A 22,101-nucleotide genomic window follows, 5' to 3' on the forward strand; every position below is an offset into this window, starting at 1 on the left:
TACAGGGACCAAATAAGGAACGCGAATGGCGGCTCCCTATGGGGGCCGCCATTTGCGTACGGGTTTTTTTTTTTCCAAAGTCACCCGTGATAGGCTACGTGACGATTAACATAGCCTATCACGGCTGACTTTGCAGATCTAGCCGTGATAGGCTATGTTAATCATTACGTAGCCTATCACAGGGGCGTTTTGTTTTTTTTTTCTTTTGAAGTTCGCGGCCAGGGAGGTGGGGCACTTCTCCCCGGTCTGAACTTCGGGGGGAGCAGTGAAGTGCCTCCCCCCCACCGCGAAGCAAGCTGTGAGACCAGGTAAGTGACTTTCGTGCATCCCTAGAAAAGTAAAAAAAAAAACTCCCCCGTCATAGGCTACGTGACAATTAACGTAGCCTATCACGGCTAGATTTGCAAAGTCAGCCGTGATAGGCTACGTAAATCGTCATGTAGCCTATCACGGGTGACTTTAAAAAAAAAAAAAAGCGCGTACGGCTAATGGCGGCCCCCATAGGGAGCACACTCTGCACATGCTCAGGGAATGGACAAAATGAGGAATAAACAAACCAGGGAATATGAAGAACTATATTCTTCTAGTGTGTGTGTGTGTGTAATCTCCCTCCATCCAGCTGTTCCCTGGAAACCCCCCCCCATTCACCCAAGGGTCTTCTGAGATAACTAACAGGAAGTTTGATAATGAGCTGTATGTGGAAATACAAAGCTGAGCTGGGGGAAGTGGGGCGCTGACATGTGTAGGAGTACGTCGCATTGAACTCAGTAAGACTTACTTCTGACTAGACATGGATAGAGTTGGTTCTCCTCTCTGCTCAGCTTTGTATTTTTCCACATCCAGTTCATTATCAGACTTCCTGTTAGTTATCTCAGAAGACCCTTGGGTGAAGGGGGGGGGTCCAGGGAACAGCTGGATTGATGGAGATTCCCTCCCCACACACACACACACACACACACACACACTGGAAGAATATAGTTCTTCATATTCCCTGGTATGTTTATTCCTCATTTTGTCCATTCCCTGAGCATGTGCAGAGTGTGCTTTTTATTCAAACAAAGAGAAGGTTGCTGGTCTTTCCCTTCATGCTGCATTTGTACAAGTGAATTTGTACAGACATTTGTACTGTCTCTTTTTCTTCATGCGTTTCATAACAGAAGTATGATCTAGTGGTGAGAGTCCAGCCCAAAGTCACCCAGTGAGATAACTAACAGGAGGTTTGCTAATGAGCTGGATGTGGAAATACAAAGCTGAGCTGGGGGCAAGTGGGGTGCTGACATGGGTAGGAGTAAGTCACATTGAACTCAGTAAGACTTTCTTCTGAGTAGACATGCACAGAGTTGGTTCTCCTCTCCATTTTAGCCTCACCATGTCACCAACAAGGCTGGATGTGGAAATAGAAAGCTTAGCAGGGGGAATAATACTCGTGCAGGGCTCCAGACCAGCATTGTCATTTTAAAAGGTTCTTTCTTTCTTTCTTTCTTTCTTTCTTTCTTTCTTTCTTTCTTTCTTTCAACAGCGTTGCTTTAAACAAAGAGTGCATCGTTCAGGCACACCTAGGGCAGCTTTGTTTTGGGAAGCCCCGAGGAGGAGGAAGTGTTTTGGCTGAAAGTAAACGAAGACGGAGGATTTCAATTGAAAAAGAACACCCACAAACAAGGCGGTGAGCACAATTCTTTTTTTCTTTTTTTTAAACTTTCATATTTATTATTGGAATATACTACCTTGTGTTTTTATTTACGAAAATTTCGTGACTCTGTGTGGATGACAAAAAAAAAGCCACATGACTGCTGGCTCCGCAGGACCTTGTGGTGCCATTCCGCAGAGGATTCCATGGCACAGACAGAAGGGAATTCGATCCCATTTCAGTCCGTGGCGGAATTCTCTGACATCCCTAGACCAGCTGAAGTTTCTGAACAGTTTTCAAAGGCATCCCCATGTGGAGTGCATTGCAGATGTTCAAACAGGATGTAAATAAGGCAACTGTGACCATGGCCAGATTTCATTTAGTTCAGAGGCTTTTGTTTTGTTTTGTTTTTAATATAAGAACATACCAAAATTTGCAAAATTCTTCATAAACAGGATGGAAAGAGCTTGAGATGTGTAATGCATGGGAGAGGGGAAACACTGCCACCAGCATCATTTGTCCTAGGAAGTTCCCAGCTCTCATTTTCCCCCATTTTTTTATCCAGTTCCATTGCAAAATCACCAAAAATGCCCCCACTCAATGTTTTGATCATGAAAGTGCATGTGAAGCATTTTTCACCCAGAATTAGAAATGTTCTGGCATGCATGCATGCATGCATGCATTTATTTATTTATTTATTTATTTATTTATTTATTTATTTTCTTAATCACCCATCTGGTCGGTCACCCAGCCACTCTGGGCAATGTACCACAATACCATTTAAAACAGTAAAATTATGCATTAAAACATCATGTTCTAAAAATACTCTAACCCACCCCAAATGCCTGCCTGAACAACCAAGTTTTCAGTGCACGGCAGAAGCTCATTAAAGAGGGAGCATGGCAGAGATCCCTAGGGAGGGAGTTCCACAGAGTGGGGGCCACCACAAAGAAGGCCCTCTCCCTCATCCTCACCAGCCTAGCTGTTCTGGCTGATGGGACAGAGAGAAGGCCATCTGAGGCTGGTCTTGTTGAGTGGCCTGTCTGGTGTTGCTGGAGGTGCTCCATAGGCTGGGCCAGAACTGTTTAGGGTTTTAAAGGCTTCATGACTTTCAACAGTTGATCCCAGGATGTGTTGAAGGACAAACTTCCCCAGCATGTTTTTTTGTGGGGGGGTTGCAGTGCAGTGCATGATAGGAATTGCCAAGCTACCTTTCTAGGGGGGCACTTAGCTGTAGTGGAAACAAAAATACTAATGAGATGGCAATACGTGTCGGTGAGGTTTGGAAGAGGAATCGGGGTGCTTTGATTTGAGAACAAGGCTGTGTTTGTGAAGGGGAGGAGAGACATGCTGGCCATAAAAGGGAGAATTAGCTTTTGTTTTGTATTGAAAAAGGCTGAGCTTGATGTTGCACAAGATGGAGAGGAACGATGGAAAAGAGCAATCACTGTAGGGTGCCTGCCAAAGGGCTGTTTCAGTGTCTTTGCACAGGAAATAAATAAAGAAAGAAAGACACTGGTCGTGACTCTGGTTAAAGTTTAATTGACTTCTGCTTGCCTTGGTTCCGTTAAATCACACAGTAGCCATTACGCATTGCTGGAAGCCAATAAAAAGGACTCGCTCCTAGAGGGTTTGTTTGTTATTCCTGGGCTGTCGAAGCAATTCCCATCTAAGCTTTTAACATTTGCACTTTCTCAAAAGGGAATTTGCTCCTGCAGCTTAGACAAAGCCTGATCACTAGTTAATTCAGGGAAGACTGAGGGCTGTGCACTCAGTGGTGATGCTTGGAGATAATAGGAAGCGGCCTTATATCTGACTGTTTGTCTAACTACCTCAGTACTGTTTGCTGGACTACCGGAGGCTCTCAAAGACCTCACACTAATCCCATCTCCTGGTACCTCATGGGAGGAGAACCTCTTCCAGCTTGAGGACTGAATTCAATTTTGAAGAAGCTCTCATGGGCCACATTCCAGTGGTGGGTTAGGCTGAAGGCAAAGAGGCCAGACCCAAAGGCAAAAGGGAGGGGGCCAACAATACCCAAACCCCAGCAAGTTGTAGCTTAAAGCTCTTACCATTAGTCACTAAGCTTTAGGAGTAGGGATATATGGGTTGTGTAAAATCTGTTCTGTCTGTGTTTCGTGAATTGTTAGGTGCCTCTCATTCCATCGACTGCCCATTGATGGAATCAAGGTTGTTTCCAAATTTGTGCAAATTCGCACTTGTGCAAATGCACAGTTGCACAAATCTGCACGTGCAAAAATGTGCAAATCACCCCACCCCCCAATGCGCCATTTCATGCTTTAGCTTATGGGGGAAATGCAAATTTTTGGCCAGTTTTTTAAAAATTGCGTATTTTTCTGCAACGAAATTTGTGCAAAATTTGGAAAAGTTAGAAAACCAGTCCATAAGTCTGCGGAATCTGCCTGACAGGGAGTGGGGGGAGCCAGTCCACTGTGGAATCTGTGGGTCAGGGTCATGAAAAGCAGAACTCATTTGGTTGGTTCCATTCCGGATTTCTCTGACATCCTACTTAGGAGAGGCATTTCACCCCTTTAGAAAGAGGGGAATGCTGCACAAAGGCTGGGGAAGCCCCAAGCAATCAGTGGTGGGAGGGAAGGGGGTGTGGCCAGAGGAAGGAGGTGTGGCCATCTGGGGAACCCCAGAGGACTGGACTGAGAGCCCGCCTTGAGTCCCAGTATTGGGGAAAAGGCGGGATATTAATAAATATAATAAATAATAAATAAGAGGGCCAAATTTGAGCCTGAGGTTCTCCACCCCTGTGCTATCTGATCTTTTTAATTGGAGGTACAAGGGAATGAAGCTGGTACCTCGGCATGCAAACTATGCACTCTACCACTGAGCTACACTCCCTGCCCAGCCAGTGGCTCAGTCTTGGAAATGCGGTGGGTTGGGATATGAAAATCTTGCTCTGGCATGATGTTTCAAGTCTCTAAACCTAAGCTAAGCTGGACTGAGGGCAGAGCTGATTTTTCTCACCATTTGAATTCTGCAGTGAAAGATACCATGTTTTGATGATTGTTTGTTTGGGGGGGGGTTCCTGAAAAGGACTGCTCCCCAAGGGGCTTGGCAATATTTCCTTCTGCTACGAAATTGGGATCCCTCCCCCATTTCTTGGTGAAGATGCTGCTCGGCTCTGGATAAGGCGGTGGACCATCCATGGCTATAGTTAAGGGAGGTGATACCCAGTGCTCTGCACAGCATGAGTCACTCCTGTCTTCCCAAGACAGAATGGATCGCAGGCGCCATCACGCCACAGTTGAGGCAAACAGTTCTTCCCAGCTAGCTTCATCCCACAAAATAACACCACATTGGGGTGGGGGGCTTTCCATGGAGGCAAACAGTTTCATAAAAAGGGGACCAAACCCATTTCAGTTCAGTGCAGAAGCTGGTGCAGGTAGAGACCATTGGACGTTCGATCAGAGGGACCTGGGGCAAAATTACTGCCTAGCCACAAAGCTCATTAGGAGGACCTGGACAAGTCTCTGTCTCTGTCTCTCTCTGTCTCTCTCTGTCTCTCCCTCTCTTTCTCAGTCAGATTTTTTTTTATCTGCATGAAAAGTTGTAGACTTCATTGCACATTTTTTTAAAAACACACACACACATTTTGTATGCATATTTTTAAAATGTGTATATTTTGTGAACATGTTTGCAAACATACACATTTTAAAGCACTATTCCAATGAATAAAGTATTGTATGCATTTTTTCCCCAAATATACACATTTTAATGTATTTTTTTAATGTATGCATTTTTCTGTGCACATCTTTTGATGAACATCAGATTCGTGGGTAACGAAGATCGCAGCAGCTGGAGGCCCTCAGTTTGCTTGGAAGTGATTCCAGCAGCTGATAAAACATGTGATTGGCTGTTGTTGTTAAGTGGGAGGACTTGGGCACCTTGGTGGGCACTGTCAGGATCTCCTCGGCCTGGGAAGCTCTGCAGCTCCCTCTGGTGGCCAGACATAGACAACAGCCTGCTCTGTCCCTCCATATTTGCAGGATTCAGCTGGGGATGCGCAACCTCACCCCCGTCCAGGTTATCCAGATGCTCGCCCAGCCCCTGCCCCTGCTCGCTGGTCACTGGACTGCACTTGAGACCCTGCCATGCTTGGCAAGCAGCCCACACTCTCCCCAGTGGCCTTGTCGAGCTCCGCGGTTGCCAATTTTTGAAAAATAAAATAGCGATTGCAAAAATACACACGTTTTCGTATGTGTGAAAATTCGCATTTCTCTGGATGTGCATATCCTCATGCGCAAAATGTGCATTTTTTCAAAATGCACATTTTGCTGCCCATGCCCCAGACCTGCCCCAGGAAAGGTCTCTGGGGCAGATTGCAGCCGCTAGCACCATGTTGCCTACCCTGCTGTCTCTGACAGAGGAAGTAAAAGGAGGAGAGCCAGGAGAGGACCTCTTCAAGGGCATCATCATCATCATTTGCTCTGTGCTAATAGCAGGGGATGGGTCTGCGGTGGCTTAGTGGTTAAGATGCTGAACTGCAGACTAGGGGTGCACGAAAGCCACTTACCTGGTCTCGCAGCTTGCTTCGCGGTGGGGGGGAGGCGCTTCGCTGCTCCCCCCGACGTTCAGGCCGGGGGGGGAGGCTTCCCGCCTCACCCGGCCGAAATTCAGGCCAAGGGGGAGGCTTCCCGCCTCGCCCAGCCGAAATTCAGGCCGGGGAGGAGGCGCCTCGCCTCGCCCGGCCGTGAAATAAAAAGTTAAAAAAAAAAACGCCCCCATGATAGGCTACGTGACGATTAACGTAGCCTATCACGGCTAGATCTGCAAAGTCAGCCGTGATAGGCTACGTTAATCGTCACGTAGCCTATCACGGGTGACTTAAAAAAAAAAAAGCGTAGACTACAGCGACCAAATAAGGAACATGAATGGCGGCTCCCTATGGGGGCCGCCATGAGCCGTATGCGCTTTTTTTTTTTTTTAAGTCACCCATGATAGGCTATGTGACAATTTACGTAGCCTATCATGGCTGACTTTGCAAATCTAGCCGTGATAGGCTAGTTAATCATCACGTAGCCTATCACGGAGGTGTTTTTTTTTTTTTTTACTTTTATTGGAATGGCGGCGGCGGCAGCCGGTCGAAAGACCGGCTGCCGCCTCTGCCCCTGTCGAAGACCTGATGAACCGCCGCCAGGACCCGCCGCCGGGAGGGACATTCGGGAGAGGTAAGTCCTGTCCTTGGGGGGGGGTGGGGGGGCAGAGAATTTCTCCCCGAAACTACTTCGGGGGGCCAAACACGTTGGCACTCGGCCCCCTGAAGTTTCAGGGAGAAATTCTCCCCCATCCCTACTGCAGACCGGAAGGTCGGCAGGACAGCAGTTTGAGATCCGAGTGCTGCATGACGGAGTGAGCTCCTGTCTTCAGTCCCAGGTCCCTCCAACCTAGCAGTTCGAAAGCAAGAAATTGCAAGTAGATAAATAGGTACCGCTTCGGCGGGAAAGGTAGCAGCGTTCTGTGCACCTCGGTGTTCAGTCGTGCCAGCCACATGACCACGGAAGCGTCTTCGGACAGCGCTGGCTCTTCAGCTTAGAAATGGAGATGAGCACCACACCCTTGAGTCAGACACGACTGGCTGGGGACACCTTTACCTTTTTAATAGCAGGGGAGGCTGGTGGCTCCAATTGTGGTGGGGTTGTGATTCCATTTAGCCAGAATGGTTCTGGGTTTTAGCCAGAACCAGCCAGAATTCTAAAGGAGCTCTCCAAGGTGCTGAATGGTTCCTTTGGAGTTCTGGTTGGTTCTGACTAAAACCCAGAATGGAATCACAGCCCCACCACAATTGGAACTGCCAGCCTCCAGTGACTAATAGCAAACTCATTCTCCAAGTGTGGATCCTTATAAAGCCAAAATGGCAGCATCCACACACAAGGAGGATTGGAGGAATGCCAATTTTTTCAAGGAAAAAACCCTGAGGGGAACCCCCCCCCCCCGCAACTGAAGCCTGAGCATGGAATGCTGTTGGGGGAGGAGAATGGAAATCAGGCTGCGGGGAGGATGAATTGAGTACCCTCAAAAAGGGCCTGCCTGGCTGGCTTGACCCCAGAACAGTAGCACTCCAGGCTGCAACATTTTGTAGCAGGTAAAATTCTAATACTAGCACTCAGCGATAGTCTCGCAGTGCTATATACAAAAGGCGTGGGGGGGAGTCATGATTTCCTCCTACCACTAGTCTGTGTATGACACCACTGGGCAAAACTGCATGAATAATATGCACAGGCATCCTTTTCATTACATTCTGAAGGTCAACTGACACAAGATTTAAAATCCTGTTATAAAAGTTGAACTAAGGCTTTCTGGCAGGCCCTCATGATGTGGAAACAATTCTGTTTAATAGTTCATTGAAGTAGTGGGACACTGCAGTATTACCCCGGGCAAAGGTCTTCCATGCTGGTGGAGTGGAAGGGAAGTCTTCCACCACTTCTAGGTTGGCACAGCTAACGACGGGGGAGAAATGTGTTTGATTGATGTTTTAACACAAGCCAATGTAATTCTCATTTTCAAAACTGATATATGAACTGGAATACAATTGTCCTTTGGCTTTTACACTTCTCCAAATTTTGTGATGCAGTTCTCTGATCAGAAACTGTGCACAAAAACATCACATTAGGGGAAACTAGCATTAATAGACATGTATTAGGGAATATTGTTTGCAAAAAAAAAAGTGTATATTAGGGGAAATGCATACAAAAATGAATACAAATTTTCATGCATACAAAAATGCCCATGAAAATGCAGATGCATGTCCATGCAGACTTTTAAAAAAATGACAAACTGACACATCAATGAGATTGGGGGGAGGGGGGAATTTCGCTATAGAAAGCGAAAGAGATGAATTCATCCATCCCTGGGCTTAAGTAATGGACTTCAAGTGAAGAGGTACATGGCCATGCAAGGCTTGTCCCAATATCAGTCCAAAGAATAACCCTATCTCATTTCAGCCATTATGAGATGGCCACCTGGGGGAAACTTTCAGCATTTCCTTACATGCATGCCCAGCCTGGAGATGTGGCCCTTCCACTGCACTTGGACTCAGAAGACAAGTCCTCAGTAGTGTCTCCATATTCTCAGACTCACAGAAGCCAGTGGTTAGAGAACCAGGCAAGAAGCACAGTAAGCTCCTCTGGAGAGGCAGGGTGAACTGCAGAGTAGGCCTTTCCAACCTTCATAAGGCTTCAGCTCTTTGCTGAGGCAACATCTCTCCATTAGCCGGAATACTGGTGGTGAGAACTACAGCCAGTGGAGCTCCCCATGGTCCCGGTAAGGCTTTCCTGCATCTGGGAATACTTTGCCAAACCAATCTACCTGCTCCTGAACGTGACTTTGCTAGATGTAATGTAACATTAACTGCAGAGTAGGCCTTTCCAACCTTCATAAGGCTTCAGCTCTTTGCTGAGGCAACATCTCTCCATTAGCCGGAATACTGGTGGTGAGAACTACAGCCAGTGGACCTCCCCATGGTCCCGGTAAGGCTTTCCTGCATCTGGGAATACTTTGCCAAACCAATCTACCTGCTCCTGAACATGATTTTGCCAGACGTAATGTAACCTTAGTTGAACTGAGTCTGCTACCACTTCCCCTGGGAGCCCCCCCCCCCAGTCCCAGCAGAACGGAATATACTCCAGAATGGTTAAGCCCCTACTGGTAAGCACTGTCAGCTTCATAATGGAGATTGACTGCTCCAGAGAGAGTCACGCTCAAGATATACTTCCAGCATTTAAGTCTAGGTTTCTGGCTCTGTCACTGTAGTCTCTGATAGTTCCATCATTTCAAAGAAAATTAAATGGCATTAGGTTCAGGCAAATATTGGCAACTTTCCAGGTCAGCTTATAGTACAACAGATGTGTAGCTCTTGAGCATTTGTTGTGTGGGATCCAATCTAGCTTCCTTCATTGAAGGAAATACTTGTAGTTTGGGGATGATGAGCACATTTTCATTGTCTTGTCTACTGATGACAAGGACTTGTTGCAATACTGCCTGCAACAGATGATAAACAAAGCCACACCTCCCCCATAACAAGTCAGTGTTGTGACCTTACTGCAACCCTCACCTTACCCAGAGGGGATGTCAAGGCTGAGCCAGGACCAAAGAGGTGAGTCAGGGTGTCACAGTCAAGGGACCAAGCCAGGAGCTGGAAGGACCTCAAGACACAAAATGTACAGAAATGGGTGGCTAAAAACATTGTGCTACTTGAGGGGGAGCTGTAAAAGGTGCCCCCCACACACACACATCAAGGTGCATATTACCCAAGGCTAGCCACATTACATTGGCACCTGAGCAGAAAACCCACAACCATCTCTCCCTATCAGGGAGCAGTAATAGTAAATTACAATAATAATGACAATAATAAATCAAATAACTGATGCAGGAGGGCGGGGGGACTTTCACTCAGGAAGCTCCGAAGTGGAGGATGAAATTGGCAAGTTCTTTGACCAGTAGGGAATATGGCTCCACTGTGCTAGTGTGTGGTGAGGATGAAAACGAGAAGGATATTTACAAAGGGAATATACCTATGCGGGGCTACATAGTGGAAAGGCGGACTTGCACAAGTGTGCACTTGTGAAAGACCCCCCCCAAAAAATTACAAGCCCATTTGTGCAAATTTAAAGACCTGAAAAAAGCAAGCAATCTCATTTGTGCAGATTGCCTCCATTTGAAACACACACACACACACACACACACACACACACCTTTGCATATTGGATAGGCTCATTACAGATCGAGTCGATGCTAGCAGACAGAAATGGAACAAAATCCACCAGGACTGAACTGATATAATCCATTAAGATTTCACTCCAAAATGGGATTCTCATGCATCCCTATTTGCTACCCTTTCATGACACCCAGAATCAGCTTGGCAGCGAGTTGGTCTCATTCTGCCCACCCCTACAAAGAAACAGAACTATCCAGGGAGATCTTGCCGCTCAGGCAAAGTCCCAGCCCACCTAGAAAGCCTTTTCTACCTGTCCCTGTCCAGGACAGTCCAATAGCCAGCCTGGATGGGCAGGGCTTGTTCAGAGGCTGAGGATACGTCACTGCCAGCGAGGTATTCCAAGCCACAGTTCTGATAACTCACCACATGGGGCAGCCCATACACAAAACTGAAGGTTCCTAATTATAGTCCAGGGGTGGGGGGGCTCACATGGGAGCTGATTGTGAATCAGCTCAGGAAGACGTGTGTTAGTTTCTCCCTCAGTATAGGGTCTTCTTCAAACTTGGCTATAAGACCAACTTGCTGCCAAGGGGAAACTGGCAAGGAGCTCTCCAAGATTTCAATTTGAGCTTATTCAGTTTCCACACCTGTTGGTGTCCCTACTCTGTCATGTGAGTGCTACACCACTCATGAGATGGAACACACTAGGGATGTCTGTCCTGTGAAAATGCAGCCCAATGGATCCCCACTGCCCGCCTGGCTCGGCTTGCATTTGTGAGCCAAGCCAGCGGGCTTCTCCCCAAATCCATGAACTTTTTGCAGGTTTTTCCATCAATAGAAAGTTGTGCAAAATGCAGGCACAATTTGCGTAATTTCATGAATTCCAGATGTAATTTGCTTAATTCGCACAAGTTTCAGCTGTCATTTGTGCTATTTGTGCACCTTCCTATTGATGAAAAAAACAACTGGAAAATTGATGCAGATCGAGTCAGGCCAGCTTGCAGGTAGGTGAGCAAAAGTCCAGGGAGCCAAACTGCTGAAAGCTTGGCGAACTCCACCTCCCGGACAGATTCCCCCAACATCCCTAAAACACATTTCATTATTTTTTCTTTCTTTTTTTGAAGGGGGAGAGGAGTGAACTGTGGCATACAGTGTTGTGGCACAATAGTCATAGCGGACAAAGGCAGGCCACTCAAATAGCTTTTTTTAAAATTCCTTGTGCACTGTTGTATAGAGAGAAGTCCAGTGATACAATGCACATTTAACAGATGCTTTTTTAAAAAAGTGCTTCTGTAGCAAAACAGCAAAACTACCTCTCTGTGAGTGTGTGCAGGTTGGGGAAAGAGGTCAGATACACTTTAGGTCGAATCTGGTAGCACTGTGGCTTTTCAAATTGGTTTTAAATAAGCTAAAGAAAGGCTTGTCTTTGTAGAGAGAAGGAAACCGCTGACACCACAAAAGGGCAGGTGTCATGAATACAAAGGTGGTTGCATGCTGGATCCGAGATTGCTGAAGAAGGCAAATTATACGGCATAGGCTGCTACCTCAATAATATCTGAAACTCAAAGAGATGGGTTGAGATTAGGGCTGTGCAGGGACACACCGATCCGACTCAGAAGCCACTTCATGGTTTTGGAGGTGGGCCTTATTCAGCCCAGGCTGATTCAGGGGGGCCCTGACCTGACTCGGCCCTGAATCCAAAGCGGGATTGAGATGCCGAACCCCGCTTCGGGTCCCCCCTGATGCCACCGTGCAACCCTCCAGCTCCTTTCCTTGCCACCACCTCCTCCTCCTCCATCGCTGCTGCCTCCTCCTCCTCTGCTGCCACCACCACCACCTCCACCTTCCCTTCCACCACCACTGTGACTTCTGCCGCTGCCTTCTCTGCTGCTGCCATCACTGCCTTCGCTGCCATCTTCTCCGCTTCTTCGCTTTCACTGCCGCCTTCGCCTCTGCCTTCTCCTTGCCACCACCTTCTCTGCCTTCTCCGCTGCCACCACCAAATGCCACTGCCAGCTCCTGAGGCCTGGTCATGTGCTGACTCTTATTGCGGGAGTCGCCCTTTTTTAAATGGCCACCTCCTGGTAGTTCCTGGAAGTTGCCATTGTTAAAATGGCGACTCCCTGCGATAAGAGTCGGTGTGCGTCCAGGCCTCAGGAGCTGGCGGCGGAGATGGGGGTGGCAGTGGCGGAGATGGCGGTGGCAGCGATGACGGCGGCGGAGGACAAGGAGGCAGGAGGCTCCGGTAAGGGCCTGGAGGTGCCGGCATGGCTGGGCCAGAGGTGCCGACACTCCAAAGCACACCGAGCGCTTTGGAGAGCCCCCAACCTGCTCCGGGCTGCTTTGTGCCTCCTTTGCTTAGCCTCGGAAGGGGCTCAAAGTGACCCGAAGCAGCCCGCTTTGACTCGGGGTTCGGGCCTTGGGCCAAAGTGGTGCACAGCCCTAGTTGAGTTTCCTCAACCTGCTGCAATCAATGCTCTTCAGCTGAGGCTGAAACTACACATTATAGGAGATGCAGGGATGTTTCCAAATGTGGCGTCCTTGTGTCAGTTTATGTGACCTCATCACATCATGTATTTCCACACCCATGTCAGCCAGTGATGTGTTCCAGAGGCCACAAAATGTAGGACACAAGAATACCACATCACATTGTCAAGTATGACCAGACATTTACAGTGCAATATAGTATGCATGTCTCCCATGTGGTGAGATACCTGGCATAAATCTGTGAAAATCTGGGATGGACTTCTAGGTCCAATTTGAAATGCACGAGGTGGGAGAACCATCTGAGCAATTTTTCATACTTTTCAGCCTTGAGCAAAGTATATGACCTGTGTTCAAAATATATTATGAATGCAGAGCTCCCCCCCACTTCTTCTTTTTTCCCACTTTCCACTTTCTTTGCTCTTATTCTTTTTTTCATATGCATAAGGATGGTAAGGGAGAGGGGGAGAGTGGCAAAGAAAGCCTAGGTTTTGTGTGGGTGGTGGGGGGAGAAGGGAAGGGAAGGACAAGGGAAGGACTGCTCCTTTAGGTATTAATGTTGTTTTTGAAAACCCTTCAATAAAATTATAATCACATATCTAAGTGCCACTGAGTTCAGTCCAGCTTGCTCCCATGTAAGTGAGTATAAGATTGCAGCCTATAAAACTGAGACAAAATTCAACAAAAAGATGCTGTTTTCAGTAGCATCCTTGCATCTCTGGCAATATGGTGAGAGCCAGTATGGTATAGTCATTAGAATGCTGGACTGAGAGCTGGGAGATCCAGGTTCTAGTCCCCACTTGTCCATGGAAGCTCACTGGGTGACTTTGGGCCAGTCACAGACTCTCAGCCCAACCTACCACACAGGGTTGTTGTTGTGAGGATAAAATAGAGAGGAGGAGGAAGATGTAAGCCACCTTGGGTTCCTTGCAAGAGGGGAAAAGGCAGGATATAAATGCAATAAATAAAGAAAGAATATGTCAGACTTGGGTATCCCCAATCACTGACCCATACTATTAAGTATGACCAAACCCACCACATTACTTCTTCTAATTCTAATTCATTGTGAATTTATGCACAAAATATCCATACAAATTTTACTTCCAAAGTCTAACAGACTACAAAACTAAAACAAATGGGGATTATGATCTCCAAGGCAGGGCAGAAGTGCGGGGAGGTCAGTTCCCAGAAAACAACATATCCTATGGCTGTCTAGCCACTGTCTAGCGGCCATAGGATTGCTCCCTAATTGACTTTCTTCTGGTTTAAGCTCTGATTACAAACCAGGAGTGCAAACCATGTTTTGATCTGGGTTTGCAAACCAGGTAGGGATATCAGAGAATTGGGGATGTCAGAGAATTCCGCCATGGATCTCGGTGAGGCCGAATTCCAGTGCATTCGGCCCCCTGAAACCTGTGGCAGAATGGCCTGCCACCCCCCCTGCCCCCCCGCAGATCCCCCCCGGGACAAGACTTACCTGGGGCGGATCTTCCGGGTGGCGGCGGCTCCAGTGGTGGCTGCGGCTGCGGCTGACCGGCTGCCACCACCGCCATTTCCAGGCTTGTAAAAAAAAAAAAAAGACGTGATAGGCTACGAAAAGATTTATGTAGCTTATCATGGCTAGGTTTAAAAAAAAGGAAAAAAAGACGTGATAGGCTACGTAAATCTTTACGTAGCCTATCATGGTTGGGGGTGGGTTTAAAAAAAAAATGCGTACGCAAATGGCGGCGGCTACAGCCGCCATTTGTATTCCTTCTTTTTACCATCTTAATCTACGTAAATATTTACGTAGACTATGATGGCAAAAATCAAGGGGAACGCAAATAGTGTAGCGGGCGCTATTTGCGTTCCCTTTTGATTCGCCGTTTTAGCCTATGTAAATATTTACGTAGGCTAAAACGGTGAATGAAAAAGGGATGCAAATAGCGCCCATGACGCCATTTGCAAATAGCCGCCATTTGTGTACGCGGTTGTGTGTTGTTGTTTTTTGTTTTGTTTTTTACCCAGAGCCCTCCGCAGCCAGAAATCTGGCTGCGGACAGCTCTGGCCTGGCCGGGCCGGGCCTGGCCGGCTGCTCCGCAGAGCTGCCACGGAGCACAGCCAGCTGTTTGAGGATTCCGGGGGGAGGAACAGAGCGCTTCCCCCCCCGGCCAGGATTCCGGGGGGAGGGACGGAACGCCTCCCCCCCACCATCAACATAATCCGCAAAAGGTAAGTCACTTTCGTAGAATTCCGCCACGGATCTCGGTGAGGCTGAATGCCAGTGCATTTGGCCCCCCGAAATCTGTGGCAGCACGGCCTGCCCCCCCTGCCCCCCCACGGATCCCCCCCCAGGACGAGACTTACCTGGGGCAGATCTTCTGGGCGGTGGCAGCTGCAGTGGCTGGTCTTCTGACCGGCTGCCGCTGCCGCCATTTGTCTTGTAAAAAAACACACGACGTGATAGGCTACGTAAAGATTTACGTAGCCTATCATGCCTGGGTTAAAAAAAAAAATCTTTACGTAGGCTAAACCGGCGAATCAAAAAGGGTCACAAATAGCGCCCGCTACGCTGTTTGCATTCCCCTTTATTTTCGCCGTCATAGTCTACGTAAATATTTACGTAGACTAAGACGGCCAAAAATAAGGAACGCAAATGGCGGCGGTTGTAGCTGCCGCCATTTGCGTACACGATTGTTGTTGTTGTTGTTTTTAAACCCAGCCATGATAGGCTACGTAAATCTTTACGTAGTCTATCACGTGGTTGTTGTTGTTTTTTTAACAAGACTGAAAATGGCGGCGGCCAGTCGGAAGACCAGCTGCCACCGCCGCCGAAGCCGCCGCTGGAGCCGCCGCCGCCCGGAAGATCTGCCCCAGGTAAGTCTCATCCCGGGGGGGATCCGCGGGGAGGCAGGGGGGTGGCAGGCCATTCCACCACGGAGTTCGGGGGGCCGAATGCACTGGCATTCGGCCTCACCGAGATCCGTGGCGGAATTCTCTGACATCCCTACTTCAGAGTGGTTTCATTTTCAGGCTGCTCTTGCTGAATGACTCTGTTTCAGGATGGACAGCAGTGCAAACTAGCTAGGGATAAGCCACAGTTCTGGGTTCAGACATCACAACAAGCCATGGTTTAAACAAGACAGACTTCGTAAGCCATCAACAAACCATGGTTTTTATTTGTGGTTTGTAGCTGGTTAACAAACCATGGATTGTTTGAAGAAATGGGTTCAGAATACAATGATAAGCCAGATGTCAACAAACCACACCATGGCTTAGTGTTATGTGCAAACCAGGCCATTCTCTCATTATAATCTGATGGCCTTACTGAATTTCTCAACCTTCCCTAAACATTCTTCAGCTGTTTCACCTGAGCAAGGACCTCCCAGTTCAACTCACATCATCTAAATGGATTCCCATAGTACACCTGCAATATGCAAAGCACTCTCTCCGTGCAACAGATTTCAGTAGTGTTTGGCTGCACTCCTATACACACACCTACTTAGGACTAAGCTCTGCAGAGTCATTAAAATGTGCTCCAAAATTAATATGCTTAGCATTGCATTGTTCTTTGCACTCTTTTTTGCTGCTCTTGAAATGCATCAGATATTTTGCTTGAGCCACTGCTTCCAAACTCAAATGAAACTTGGTGGCAGAACTACAGCAACACCCACGGGAACTCCTTACAAATATTTTGTTGTTCTAGTTTGGGTCCTCTGACATACACAGCAACAGAAAAACCTTATTATCTTCCTATTAAAAGATAACGACCTTCGAAAGCTTGCCTGTTTCCAAACATCAGTGCTTTTCATATTAACCAACTGTAAGAGCCTCTGCCGCATGACTCTAGACCATCATGGGACCAAGCATGAAACAGACTTCCCTCAGGTAGCATAGATTCAAACAGATGGACAAACCACAGCATTTTCGGCAGCTACGTTCCATGGGATTTCTTTTAGCCAATCTCATCGTCTCAGAGGAAAGTGAGCTATACACCTGACACATCTGTGCTCAAAGACCCCCTGCCTTTAAAACGACTTTTTGGAGTGTTTATTGGCAACAACAACATTAAGATAATGACAAGGCTGACAGTGAAAAATGCACGGGGGATGGCAAAATAAATGAAATCAATTAGTATTATAAATACAGGTCGAGTTGCTGGTGTCCTGCATGTCAATTGTGGAAACCAAACATTCTGAGGCTTTCCAGCGAACAGCAAGTGTATTTTGGATGTGATCTCTCAAAAGTAAGATGGGGGGGGGGACACAGTCTGTTGCTATTTTCAGCTCTTTCCATTATTTTCATAGTTTACATAGTGGGGGAAATAAGAGTGTTTCAGAACACGTGTGTGTGCGTGTGTGTGTGTGTGTGCTCGCACGTGTGTAGTATACTGTGTGGGTTGGGAGAGTCATGCCTTCTCTTTCCAAGACAGCATGTATTTAATTAATTAATTAATTAATTACTGTACTTTTCAACTGCCTAATAACCAAAGCTCTCTTGGCAGTGTATTTACAATACATTAAAAACATACCGTACCAAGATTAAAACAAGAACAAACAAACAACCAAGTGCAGGATAAAACCAATTCAAAACCAGCAGCAAAGAATAAACCCATTATGATATAAGTATAACACCTACTTAAAACCAGCAGCAGAACAGAATACTAAAAGAATGAGTTAGATTCAGATTTCATTTGGGATGTTGCTGCTGCCCGACTGGGTCCTGGAGTCAATTGGAGTCCCCCCTGCTCGCCCCCACGAACCTGGCCCGCCAAGCCATGCAAGCAGCTAGGACTTGCCAGACCTGTCTACATGCTCCCGGTAGATGCCCCTCTTCCACGTGAGCCTCCATTTACACGGAAGACGGGGGCTCTAGATTTCCATATATATAATGTTGCAGAAATGGCCCTTTACAGCTGCCATTGTGCACAGTGTTAGACATTCGAAAATCTAGACCCCCATCTTCCGTGAAAATGGTGGCTCGCACGGAGGTGGCTGCAGGGCGCTCCCAGACTGCTCACCAAACCCTGCAGCGGCTCGGACAGCCCAGCTCATGGGGGTGAGTGGCAATGTCGGCTCCACAAGTGCCTGCAGAGCAAGGACTGAGGTGAGTCCAACCATCGCTAGATTTAATCATACTTAGTGTAGACCAGAGGTGGGGAACTTCAGGCCTGGAGGCCAAATCTCCCCCCCCCCCGGGTGCCAATCTAGCCCTCTTGGGTTCCCCAGATGGCCCTGCTCCTTTTCCCTGACCCCACCCTCTTTCCCCCCAAGCACCAATTGGTGGTTTCCTGGCCTTTGTGCAGGTTTTTTCTCCATTCTGTAAGGTTGAAATGTCTCTCCTAAAACTTAGTGACCAGCAGTAACAGGTTCAAGTTACAATATGCTGGTATTTTTGGACCACCCATTTTGCCTCTCTCTCTTCTTCCTTTGCCTTTGGCTTTCCCCACCACTGGAATGTGGATCCCAATACCGTCTCCAAAACTGAATTCAGCCCTTGGGCTGAAAAGGGCTCAACACCCCTGGTTCAACACCCAGTTAAATCCATGGGGCTTAAGTTTATCATAACTCATGTGAGTTCCATTCATTTCAATAAATACACTCTTAAGTATTACTAAGAGTGGATTCAATCCAGTGTTTTCGAGGAACAATATAGCAGGTTTTAAAATGTTTCTGTCTAATGGAAAATCCAATAATGAATGTTAATGGAGTGTCTTTTCTTTTCTTTTTTGAGGTCAGCTGTCATTCTTTCTCAATTTGTCCCTGAGCAGATCATGCAACAGATGGAAAAGGCTGGTTTGACATGACTCTGTGGCTTAATTATAGCATTACCCGGACAGCATATGGACTTGGAATGTACAGAAGAATTTCTCCAAGGAAGCTTTATCTACAGATAAATCCAGTCTTGGATTCCTTGCTCACTCCTGAACATTGTAGCAAATATCCAGAGATGGACAAAAGTCAAAATACACATGTGAACATCTGTAATCTGCAATTAGTTGACAGACACCATTTGCTGATATATATCTTAGTGTAATGTGAGTTGTGTTGAGCAGCTAATGTTCATAACAACCAGCCATTGTGCACATTCTCTATGCCTCATGGAGAACGAGCATGTAATCTGTCCATTAAGAGGGAATCATGCACATTTCCCAGTCAATATACCTCCTCTCTAGTAAGCCTCCTCTAATATGGTTTGACTTCATTTGTACATTGTACATTTGGTACCGTATAAGGATGTCCATCACTGGGCTCACTGGATTGCCACAGCACCTCTGACTTGGCTTGGATTTGCGAGCTAAGCTGTGCGTTTTTCCAGAAATTCGGGGATTTTTCATGGGTATTTTTATTATTATTTGCACAAATAGACATTTGTGCAAACTGCAGCTGCAATTTGCGCAAATTGTGCAAATGTCTATTGAGGAGATCCAATTAAGCAATATACTCAGGGAGTAGGCCCATTTGACCCTTGTCTGTGCCACAGGTCAGCCACGCAACTCAGGCCTGTTGGGGTGGGGGAAACTTGGAGAGTAATGTGCCAGAAGGTTTCTGTTCCCCACTATATCTAGCTTAGGAGTTTGGACTTTACTAACTGCTGATGCTGCAAGTATTATATTAACTGTCCTAATGTTGTAATCATCTTATGATACTGAGTAATGTTGAATAATGAATATTATATGCTGAAGCTGTACTTTGATTTGATTGGCCAAGTGGCCCCGATGTATCAGGTATAAGAATATTTGCTTTTGAGAAGAAGGTTGTTGTTCCCACCTGTTTGGCGACCAACCTCATGCATGAAAAAAGAATGCCTAACTCAACCTCGACCTCCAGCCTCATCCTTTTATTGAGCGGAGAACCCAACACTATTTACGCAAATTAAAAAAAATATGGAAAATCTGCCAGCTGGCCCAACTTGTTGCAGACCAAGTCAGCCCAGCTGGTAAAAGATGGAATGGAGTCCAGGGGGCTGTGTTGAAGAAAGCTCACTGAGCTTCATCCCCCAACTGGATTCCTCTCACATGCCTAGTACTGCATAGTACATTCTCCAGGCAATGTGCAAAGTGAGAAGCTTACAGGGCAGAGGGGAAGTTCTAAGTATTTTTATTCCACTGGGAACAGCTGTGATCCCAAACGTGGAGGGTTAAAAAATAAAAATAAACTGATAACCAGTACATTGACCTTTCCTACAGGTTATTTACAGCATGCAACATGGTTTTGAATTGGTGTGAAAAATTTCATAGCATCACAAGGAGAGTTCTTTAGATTTTTGTACAAAATCCTCCTCTTGACCTCTCCCTTCCCCACCAATAAAACTACCAGCATCCTCCCAGCTTCATTGTTCTCAGCAATAATTGTGTCCAGTCCTAGGAGCAGCTGGATGATTGCACAAAGGTAGGCTGGTTTAGCGTTGCAACTACACTCTGTTTTTAGAGACTGGGGAGGGGAGACAGAAGTTTGTTCTCTCCAGTTTTGAAGGATCCATCACACTTTCAAGTTTAGAAAAATATAGAGAAGTCATTGTGTGTTTGATCAGGAGCAATCAAAAAGTCATGCATTATAAATTAATTTCAGACTGTTGATTTTATTTTTAAAAAATGCTGTTACCTTAAAGCTTTTTTTTTTTTTAAACTCTTGTGAGGTAACATAACTTTACACAAAATCTGGTCCACACAAAAAACAAAAACAAAACTCCCCACAGGTAGAAAACTAGCATATCAGGTTTTAGCCTAGCCCAGTCTCTCCTATGATAGCTTTCTACTGGCAGGGGCCTGTTCTTCCCATAGGGAAACAGCCTTTGACTCAGAGGCATGGAATATTTGAATGAAACATGAGAAAATGAGTACTGAATGCAAAGGTCAGAGAGGCTGGTCTACATATGCATTATGATATGATGGGGATGAGACAGGTAAATTGTAGGGATGTACGAAAGTCACTTACCTTTGCGGAGCTTGGATTCGCAGTGGGGGGAGACGCTCCATCCCTCCCCCCAGAATCCTCCCTGGACCGGCTCCGCTCCGCAGTGGCTCCGCGGAGCCGCTGGCCAGGGCTGTCCGCAGCCAGAGTTCCGGCCATGGATGGGCTGCTGAGGACGCAAATGGCGGCCGCTGTAGCGGCCGCCATTTGCATCTGCGAAGCTGCCATAATAGGCTACGTAAGTATTTACGTAGCCTATCACGGCAAGCCAAAAAAAAATAAAACAGTGTATGCAAATGGCGGCGGCTACTATGGCAGCTGCCATTTGCGTTCCCTATTTTTAGCCGTTTTAGCCTACGTAAATATTTACATAGGCTATTACGGTGAAAAACAAGGGGACTGCAAATAGCGTAGTGGGCGCCATTTGCGTTCCTCCCCCCCCCCACATTTTAGCCTATGTAAACATTTACGTAGGCTATTACGGCAAAAAAAACGGAACGCAAATAGCGCCTACTATGCTATTTGCGTTCCCCTTGTTTTCACCGTAATAGTCTATGTAAATATTTTCATAGGCTAAAACGGCTAAAAATAGGGAATGCAAATGGCGGCCGCCGTAGCCACCGCCATTTGTGTACGCTGTTTTGGGGTTTTTTTGCTTTCTGTGATAGGCTATGTAAATACTTACGTAGCCTATCACGGCCTCCGCAGGGATGCAAAAGGCGTCCCTGCGTTAGCCGTGATAGGCTACATAAGTGTTTACGTGGCCTATCATGGCTATGATGAAGAACCGAATGGCAGCCGCAGGGCGGCCGCCATTTGCAAGTCAACGTGGACGGCAGGAGGTAAGTGCTCCATTTCGCGTGCCTTTTGTGGATTGGGGGGGTGGGGGCTTCGTTCCGCCACAGATTTGGGGGGGGCGAATGCACTGGCATTCAGCCTCACCGAGATCTGTGGCAGAATTCTCTGACATCCCTAGTAAATTGACTGTTTCAGTTCAGATAGGGAAATCACATTTTTTAATGCTCCCCTGTGGGAAAAACAAGCCCCTGTAAGTAGAAAGCTATCACAGGAGGGAGTGGGTGAGGCTAAAACCTGATATGCTAGTTTTCCACCTGTGAGGAGTTTTGGGTAGGGGGGGTTGTTTGTTTGTTTTTGTTGTTTTTATATAGCAGAACATTTTGAAATGCTATACTTCTCCACATGTCACCTTTGTACCCACACCTGGAAGAATAAATGGCAAAAGTATTAGGTAATTAGGGCCACATTTCATCAATTACTAGCACAAGATCTACAGCAACTTTAAAGTGTGGGTAATGGCTCCGGATGTATGAGAAATTTGTTTCAGATCATTTTTTTTTTCAGGATTTACCCAGTTCTCACGTTCTGAACCAAACATGGACTCAAATGCAATC

At 46.7% G+C, this 22,101-nt stretch overlaps 1 protein-coding gene and 1 long non-coding RNA gene across 2 annotated transcripts in view; one reads left to right on the top strand and one right to left on the bottom strand.

Moving 5' to 3' along the window:
* IL1RAPL2 (interleukin 1 receptor accessory protein like 2) overlaps window positions 1-22,101 on the bottom strand; it is a 737,235-nt gene that overhangs the window by 386,178 nt on the left and 328,956 nt on the right. The gene's annotated exons all lie outside the window — the stretch shown is intronic.
* Window positions 1,520-20,104, top strand: LOC146338423 (uncharacterized). Its single transcript, XR_014784749.1, has 3 exons — window positions 1,520-1,663; window positions 15,563-15,653; window positions 18,515-20,104. It is a non-coding gene; the product is annotated as an uncharacterized LOC146338423 (long non-coding RNA).

Source organism: Heloderma suspectum, chromosome 9 (genome assembly GCF_057233095.1).
Source record: "Heloderma suspectum isolate Gila_16-S chromosome 9, 16-S_ref, whole genome shotgun sequence".
Classification (NCBI taxonomy): domain Eukaryota; kingdom Metazoa; phylum Chordata; class Lepidosauria; order Squamata; family Helodermatidae; genus Heloderma; species Heloderma suspectum.